This window comes from Apteryx rowi, unplaced genomic scaffold, assembly GCF_003343035.1.
Source record: "Apteryx rowi isolate R43461 unplaced genomic scaffold, aptRow1 scaffold_110, whole genome shotgun sequence".
In the NCBI taxonomy this organism is placed as follows: domain Eukaryota; kingdom Metazoa; phylum Chordata; class Aves; order Apterygiformes; family Apterygidae; genus Apteryx; species Apteryx rowi.
In genome coordinates, this window is record NW_020447309.1 from 1,901,068 (window position 1) to 1,909,456 (window position 8,389).

Here is an 8,389-nt window from a genome sequence, read left to right on the forward strand (position 1 = left end):
TTAGAACATAATCTTTTGAAACATTCTTATGATACTGTGTATTTTTCAGCATCACCAATCAGGCTCTTAACTTGTCCAAAAATTTCAACACAAATACAGGTATAAAAATAATCTTGAGTAAAGGATGACACAAAAATACTTTAATTTGAAAATGTATAGTATTAGCAGCAGCTGCCCAATTTATTCTCTGTATGTCCAATATCAATCTGTCTATTGAATAAAAAGAGCAATTTAGATAAACAGTCTCTACTTCAATCTTAAAATGTTAAAATATTTATGGCTTGAAATACAGCTTCCACAGAAACTACATTAAAAATATAAAACAAAAATCCATCACAGATGCTGTCTGTATGATATCATCAAGCCTCCTAGTCTATTACAGTAGGCTGCTTTTTAATTTTCATAAACTTCTGGGTTTTGTCATTCACTTTTTCTTCCCCAAATTAAAAAAAAAAAAAAGTTATTTCTTCAAGAATACTGGTGGTTTTTTTTAGTCTACATAAATACTTTTCTTATTTTGAATATGGAACTGTTCTTCTTACTTCTTCTTCTTTTTTTTTTTTTTGGCTAGAATATAGTGAATTTAAAAAAAAAAAAAATCTCCTTCTAAGAAGTTCTAAGATAAGGGTGGACACAGGGCCGAGGGAAAAGGGGCTGCTTGTTGTTGTTCCTCTTTTCTCTCGCCAAAACAAGAACTGTTGATACCTCCCTGTATCCAGAGCAGGCTTTTATCACTGCCGCATTCGGGTTTCAGAACTGTTCTTGCCAAAGGCGGCAGCTCTGCCGACGTTTTGCACTTGCTTGTGTGTAAAACTGCTCGACCCCAAGCTTGTGTGACCATTGCGGGTTGTTAGTGCATAACCACTTTGCTTCTCAGGGCAGGGGGAGCAGGGCGAGGTGAGGAAGTGCCGAGGCTTGAGGAACAGCCGCTACATTAATAACGCAGGTATTAATGCATACCTGCATTAACAGGGGAGCCGGCGTCCCGGGCGAAGCCTGACTTTCCTTGCGGCGTTTGTCAGAGCCCACCAGCATTTGCTGGGCTGCCCCAAGCCCTGCCTTGCCGCCCAGTGCTGAATCCTTGTGTTGACGTTTTTTCTCCTTGTTTAAAATAGAAGCTTTCACTTCTTCTATTTGGCCAGTAACTTGAGTTACTTAAGAAAACCAGGAACCTTTGTTTGAAAATACACAGATACATCCTGTTTGTTGCCTTTCAATGTACAGTTTAAGCCCTCAGTTGTGGCTGCAGGACTGAATGGTGATTTGAATGCCTATAAAATTTATTTTTTCTGTGTTTAGTCCAAATTATTGCTGATTTAAAAATAAAAATCAAGCTGTGTGCTCTAAGAAAATTACTGCATATCCACTATGCCAGGACCTTCATTCCTCTGTCTCGTACAGCACACCAGGTAGCAGATGGGAAAACTGTAAATCCATTTTCTTAATAAACATTAGCTGCAAACATTTCTAATGTAAGTCTAAGTACAAGCAGGCATCATAAAATGAGAAACCTGTATATGTCTGGTTTCATTTTTAACTAAACAGGGAAAAGCCCCAAGCACACAGACATCTGATGCTTCAGCGGGTGGGAAAAAGTATGATGTGTATCTCCAGCCTATGAATTTCTTTCGTGATGACAAATACCCTGTCTCTGGTACAAGAGGTGCTTTGTGCCCCATAAGTTGTCTAAACTCGGTAGCCTAAGGAATCAGAGGCTCAATATATTATGAAAGAGCATGCTATACAATAAAATAACAAGGATGTTCAAATACAGTAGCTCAGCTCTTGCTGTCTGTTACACTGGTGTGCTTTCACTGTAACAATTTGGATTTTCAGTAGTAGTTTAGCTTTGTCTTCTAGCTTTGTCTTTTCCTCACTGACATTTTTAATAACTTAAAATTATTCTCTGTAATTATCACCTGGGAATTTTATTTTAAATATTTATTTCAAAAGCTTTTATTTTTTTTTAACTGGCTTTTATTTTTCCCTCTATTTTTGTAAAGGAATTGTTCTATTTTTACAAAAACCCCTAGCTTCCAAAGCAAAAGATAATTAAGAACCCAAATGGCCCAGTTCACCAAGGCGTGTTGAAGGAGACGGCTGAAGCCCCGGCCTCGCTGCACTCGGCGGCATTGCTCGGCGCCTGCGGCCGGGTGAAGCCCTGGGCCCCAGCAGTGGGTGCGGACGTGGGGCTGCACGCACTGACTCAGTGGCTGGAGCCTGCTTCCTCCTGCTTAGGCTCATTTCAAAAACATCTTCGTTAACTATATTGACTGCTCAGCAATTTGAAGATGGCATTTTCAAGGAGGGCACTAGATGGCACTTTTGACTTCTTTAACCTAATTTTTTACTTTCTAGCCAGGAGAGATTATCTTTAATGTCAATGTCAAAACCTTGGGATCTCATCAGCTGGAAATTTCTTACTACTCTTTTGTTGCTTGTATGATAACCAGTTCACAAGTTGTATTTAACTGTAAAAATTGTGATTGTATTTTTTTTTTTTTTTGTTAAAAGCGTATCTGAAAATGTGTAGTTTATTATTATTATTTTAGGAACACTGTATACCTTTTGATTGTTGGTACAGTAGCTTGTTTAGTCTTAAACACACATGGCTTGATCCATGACTCAATTGCACAACTCTTAGGCAAGTAAAATTCCAGTATTGGCATAAAAATGATGCAACAGAATAGCATGTATGACTCCACTCTGTTTCAGCACAACCTGAAAGCAGTGTGCTRTTAGAACCAAACAAATTAAGTCTATAACTGCAGCTGGAGCAGAAGGTAAGTATTAAAATGGATACATTTATTGTAAATGTCAAATGAAAATAGCAGGTGGTTGTGAGAAAGTCACTCTGACAGTATTAGTCTTAAAAGCATTATTTACTTAAATATTTATCAGATGAAATATTCATTTCTATTGCAAATCAAGGAAATAGAAAACATAGTCAATTTGAAGTCTCCGGCAATCCACATGAGATTAAAATATTTCCCATAAATTTAAATGAAGTGCCAAACTGCTAAACATAATCAGGAAAAGGTATAAGGAAGAAACAATGTCAGGGAAGAATCTGTAAAGGAAAACAGATTAAGTGTGAGGGAGAAGCGTTATGAAAGTATATGTACAATAGCTTTATGCTGAAGAATTCGGGAAGAAGAAGGTATATTAGTATGTGACAGAGTAACAGAAAAGATGAAATGTTATGGCAGGATGAAATGAAGAAGAAACAAATGAACAAAAATCCACTGGGGCTCCTGCCAAAGGAGACAATACAGTGCAGTCAATACATCTTTGGGTAATATTTAAACTGTGTTTATAAAGGTAGTAAATAATGGTTTGAAAAATAGTGTAATATAGCATGATCGCAAATGGAAATGTAGTAAGTGAAGAAGGCTTTACAAAGATTTGGGTCATATTCTGAAAATATAAAGTTCCTGATTTCTGATGCCAAAATGGTTTGGGTTTTTTTTTTTTCCACTGGTAAATTGGTTACTGACTGTAAGAATAACCGACGGGTTCAACCGACCTTGGGTCAGAAACTGCTTATCAGCGCAGCTTGCCTTAACATAGTGTTCCTGAGCAAAGACACACTTAGTAGCATGTGTTCACTACTGATAACTGTTCCCATTTTGTCTTTTGGAGGCATCAGGCTGAATTTGATTAGTCTCATGGCAACCAAGCAGTGAGAGTACTGAGAAGAAGCAAGGAATGGGCTGCAGATGTCAAAATGAACAAATAGGCCTTCTCAAAAGGAGCCTTAACTCTTAGGTCCTGTTCTTAATAATTTCACCACGTACCATCAGTCATGTGAGTAATGTGAAAAATATAAAAAATATTATATAATAGCTAGTGTCTATGTAAAGTGATAGGTAGATACATTTCTAGCCATAATATAAGGCAAATGGACAAGAATTGATAATCATTTCACAGGTTAAGCAATCAAAATCACTGCATTTAAAATTAGAGATTTCTTTGTTTTCTTTAACTTCTTTCATTTCTGTCCAGAGATTCATTTGGTAGTCTCTTCTTTTCAGTCTGACTTGTTAACTTGTTACCTCGTCTCTGAGTGCTTGTATTTCACTTCAACTAATCTTTTTGCTGAGCCAAGTAGCCTTCTGCAAGTTGATACACTATTACCATGATCAAACCTATACATTTAGGAAGACTTTGCAACATTGTTTTGTTTCCCCTGAAAACTATTTAAGAAAAAAAAACTCATACTGCTGACATCAGTAAGGGCTATGTTACTGACGGCAGTGGAATCTGATTTGAATTCCCCCCCCGCCCTTAGTGAGGAGCGTTTACTCTGTATGCTTATAAGAAGGCTAGTCCATTTCTGCAGACCCAAATATATAGCATATATATATAAATATATATATATATATAATATTGCAAATATATATAAATACTGCTGAAGTTTTAGTTTGACATTCTGCAAGCAAGWATATTAGCTCTATGTATTTTCTTCTGACAGTCACAATACTGTGAAGGCTACGGTTACGCCTACAGCTATCTGACATGCTGGTAGCACATCCACGTCTCGGGTGCAGAACAGATGGGCAATGAGTACAGTATAGTAAACATGCACTTTGCGAGACCAACTCTATCACACAGAGTATCTTACAGCAGATGATTGATTTTTTTGTACCAAAAACACCAATTAAGTTCTGGTAACCAACTTAGATGGTAATGGGTACTACTGCGAAACTGTAGATGAGGAGATAAATGTCTTTCTCAAGAAGGAWGATGTTTTACAAAAGACTTCCAAGGTAATCAAAGTGAACATAAACATGTTGGTAAGTTGTAAGCTCATGAGTAACTGAGCCGGCTAGGCACTTTCCTGGCCTGGTTAGGTTGCTCTTGGGCCACAGATGCTGGATTTTTAAAGGTGTTTAAAGCCTCCAAAGTCTGGGAATTTCTCCTTTCATGGGATCATTCGGCACTTTCCTTTTGACACCCTATGCAGAGAAGAAGACATCCACAGGTCTGTTGCTGTCTCTATGGGTGGATCTGCTCAGGTTGCCCAAGCTGCTTAACTACTGCACCAAAGGCATCTGTGTTCTAAGTTATCACTTATTTTGCAGTAACCGGGCGAGTAACCAAGCGATTGGGCACATCCAGATACAGATAAGTGCTGCAGACTGTTGTTTTCTAATGACTGTTCTCTTGTAGCTGCGTGTAGGATGTTCAGAAACAAAGTTTCTGAACCCTGAACTAAAGTTTTAGATAGCCAGACCTAGATATGCATTTTCAGATTTAGTCTGCTTAGTAAAGTTAACAAAGACTGAGYGTATATCCTTGCCTGTGCATTATATTTTTTATTTTTTGTTAAGCAACAAACAGTTCAAGGACAATATTTTTTCCAGTACTAAAGTTACAAGGCCACATTGTCTGAAGACATCATTTTAATTTTCACATAAAATTTGGCTTGCTGTCAGTAACCAAGGAGCATTGAGTAAGTATTTTCTCTGTAATTGAATATAAGCAGATTACACAAACAATGGGTGGAAAGAAAAGCACTTCTTATAATTACTATGTTGATAAGATATTTAAATTTTCCATGTTGTTGAAAACCAGGTGCATAGCTGCCTGGAAATCACATTGATATTATACTTGTTTCCAGATGTTTCATCCTGATCCTTTTGCATTTACCAAGATCTGATATCTGCTCATCCTCTGTATCCTCATTTGAATCTGTTCTTGGAAAAGTCACTTCTTAGTAAAATGCTAGCCAGAGGTTATTCTGAGAGTCATTGGTACTGCATTTTCAATTGATATTGCTGCTTTGAAGCTCACCTGATGCTTCCTACTGTAAGTCATTGTTATCTTTTACTTATCACTTATGCCTTAACAATTTGGCTACACTTTCCATGCTAGCTTGCTGACTCTTTCTAGAAAAACACCATTCATGTTCAGTTGTTTTCAGAGATGAACTGGCAAAATACGCTTGCCTACAGAAAACTCTTGAGGGCTCTTCAGAAGATTCCAGCATTTCAGTCTTTGACATGAGCACTTGGAATTCACCAGTAAAGTAGCCTTTGCATCAAGTACAAAGATACACTTGTGATCTCCTGAAAATCCGCACAAACAGGCTCATCTGTTCAACTTTGAAAATAGGTTTGCATGTGGTCACCGCAAGATCTTAAGATCTAAATGCTCTGAAGTCTGTCCTCATTGAGAGGATCAAGCTTCTTGCAGCCCTTCACTTATAAACATTTTAAAAGGGAAAAAAAAAGTAGACTTCATTGTAAACCCAGGGAGCTGAAACAAAAAGACTCAACCCAAAACAAAGCCACATTCAAGGCCAGTGTAGAGCATGTAGCTCAGAGGAAAAAGTCTAGAGAGCTTTGATTAAGTATTGGCTGGGCAAGGGGCTTGTTGAACAGTGAGAAGATACTATCCTTTGCTGCTCTGGGAATATGCAGAAGCATCCTACGTATTCCATATGGCATAAGAAAAAATTGACTCCAACATTGAGTTATCATTCTAATTATCCAACTCAAAAGATGCTGACAAGCTGTTCCCAAAGGTTCCCAGCTCAGTGGAGAACCGGTCCTTCTCCGTGTTTCCCAAAACAGAAAGCAAGACTGGGGACAAGTGCACTTTCCTGCCTGGGAGTGTGTAAGTGATCTCGGGGATGGAAGAGTGTGTGTGTGTGTGTGTGTATATATATATATATATATATAAATAATACAGTAATTGCTCATGATGTGGAGAAGACTCAGGCTGTGGGTTGCTGGATATCAACACCAATCAATGAGTGGCTTCTTTAGCCAAACCTGTGCTTCTGTAAAATTAATTCTTATCAAGATTTCTTACTACAGTCTGGTATACATTCCTTGCTGCCTCCCAGATTATATCCCTCTAAGGCATGTAATTTCTATAGGGAAGAGCTGCTAGGCAAAAAGCCAAAAATACTGAAAGATCCCATTATATTTTGTGCTTCCAAAAACGAAGCCAAACCAGTTTCAAAGCGGTGTTTGTGAGGCGCTGGATACACACAATTTAACACTGAATAAACTAACAAGTGTCTTCCTTATTATGTTCACACCAAGGTCTCACCCTAAAGTTATAGCAGGGGAGTGTTACACAATTGGTTTTACCACTTTGCAGTGAAAAATGTACATCTGTTGACATAGGCTTTGTATGGAAATAAACTGGTCATCTTTTGTTTGGGCTGCATTGGCCCAGCCGAGGGCATGGACTGGGGACAAGGATGGGAGGAGGCAGGCACTGGCTTCCCAATCAGCACCGCTGCTAATTGTCAATCTGCAGCTATAGTATGGGTCTACTGTTATACTGCAACAATACTTAAATTCATTAGTCACATCAGCATATTTAAATTGAAATGAAAGCAGACAGACAATGTCAACAACACGGTCCCCTCTAAAAGTCTCCTACAGTCCTTTCTCCCTCATCTGCCTTGTTTATGGGATTTTCTTAACCTTCACCAGGTCTCTTACACTTAATTCCCTTAAGTATTGTTTTTGGTTGTTACTACTGATATTGCTGTTCTTAATACATAGTATCCCATTTGTTTCTGGTAAGGTTCCTAAATGTATTTTGACAGCAGACCTTGTCATCTGAAGTACTGTGGGGGAATTTATTATTAGGAGATGAATATTCAACACAGCAGTTGTCAATCACACATCAGTCCTCAATATTTTTTGGTTCAGACAGTTCCCTCCTCTTTACAGAACTTTCAGATAAGACAAAAACAAAAGGAGAAGAGGAATGGTGCTTTTTTTTGCTTTAAGTTTCTAGTTCGGAGGAGGTTTGGGGGCAGAAGAGAAATTACTGAGCRTGCAGACCTGGGTGGCGTTACCCTCTGCCTGTAAGGTGCCTTCGTGCCGAAGAGGATGTCTGCTGCCACAGGGGTCTGCCACGCTCAACAAGTGCCAGCGGCTGTGCTGGGCTGTATAGCAATGGAGGGAAGTATAAAGGAAGACAGAATTTTATACTTGCCCTCTTTGAGGCAGAAATATCTGGCTTAGTTCCCAGAAAAGGGGCAGCTCAAACCGTCTCCTCAGTCACATTAAAAAGGGGAAGCCATGAAAAAGCTTGATCCTCCTTTTCGGCAAGAACATCTTTGTGTGTCACCAACTTTTAATATTTACAGGGGAAACAGCTAATAGTCTGCCAGCCCTGGGGTGCTGATGCCATGTGGAAAAGCAGCTTGTTTTATTTTTGTCCAAAAGCCCGAAATAAGCAGTGGAAAACTCAGAAAACACGCTAACTTCTGGGAGTGCCGAAAGRGGGGGGTCAGGACGCCCGGTTTCTGGGCTGCTGGCCTGCGTGACAGCGCGGAGCGCCCGGAAAAGAGGGGTCGGCGCTGCCCCGGCCGGGGCCGCATCTCGGGCGAGCCCCGCCGCGGTGCCGGCGCCGTGAG

The 8,389-nt window shown here is 39.3% G+C and overlaps 1 protein-coding gene across 1 annotated transcript in view; it reads left to right on the top strand.

Moving 5' to 3' along the window:
• The first annotated feature begins 3,652 nt into the window (after window positions 1–3,652).
• GPR155 (G protein-coupled receptor 155) overlaps window positions 3,653–8,389 on the top strand; it is a 38,038-nt gene continuing 33,301 nt past the window's right edge. Inside the window, exon 1 of the mRNA XM_026075030.1 lies at window positions 3,653–3,807. The gene's annotated coding sequence lies outside the window, so the exon portion shown is untranslated. The remainder of the gene's footprint in view (window positions 3,808–8,389) is intronic.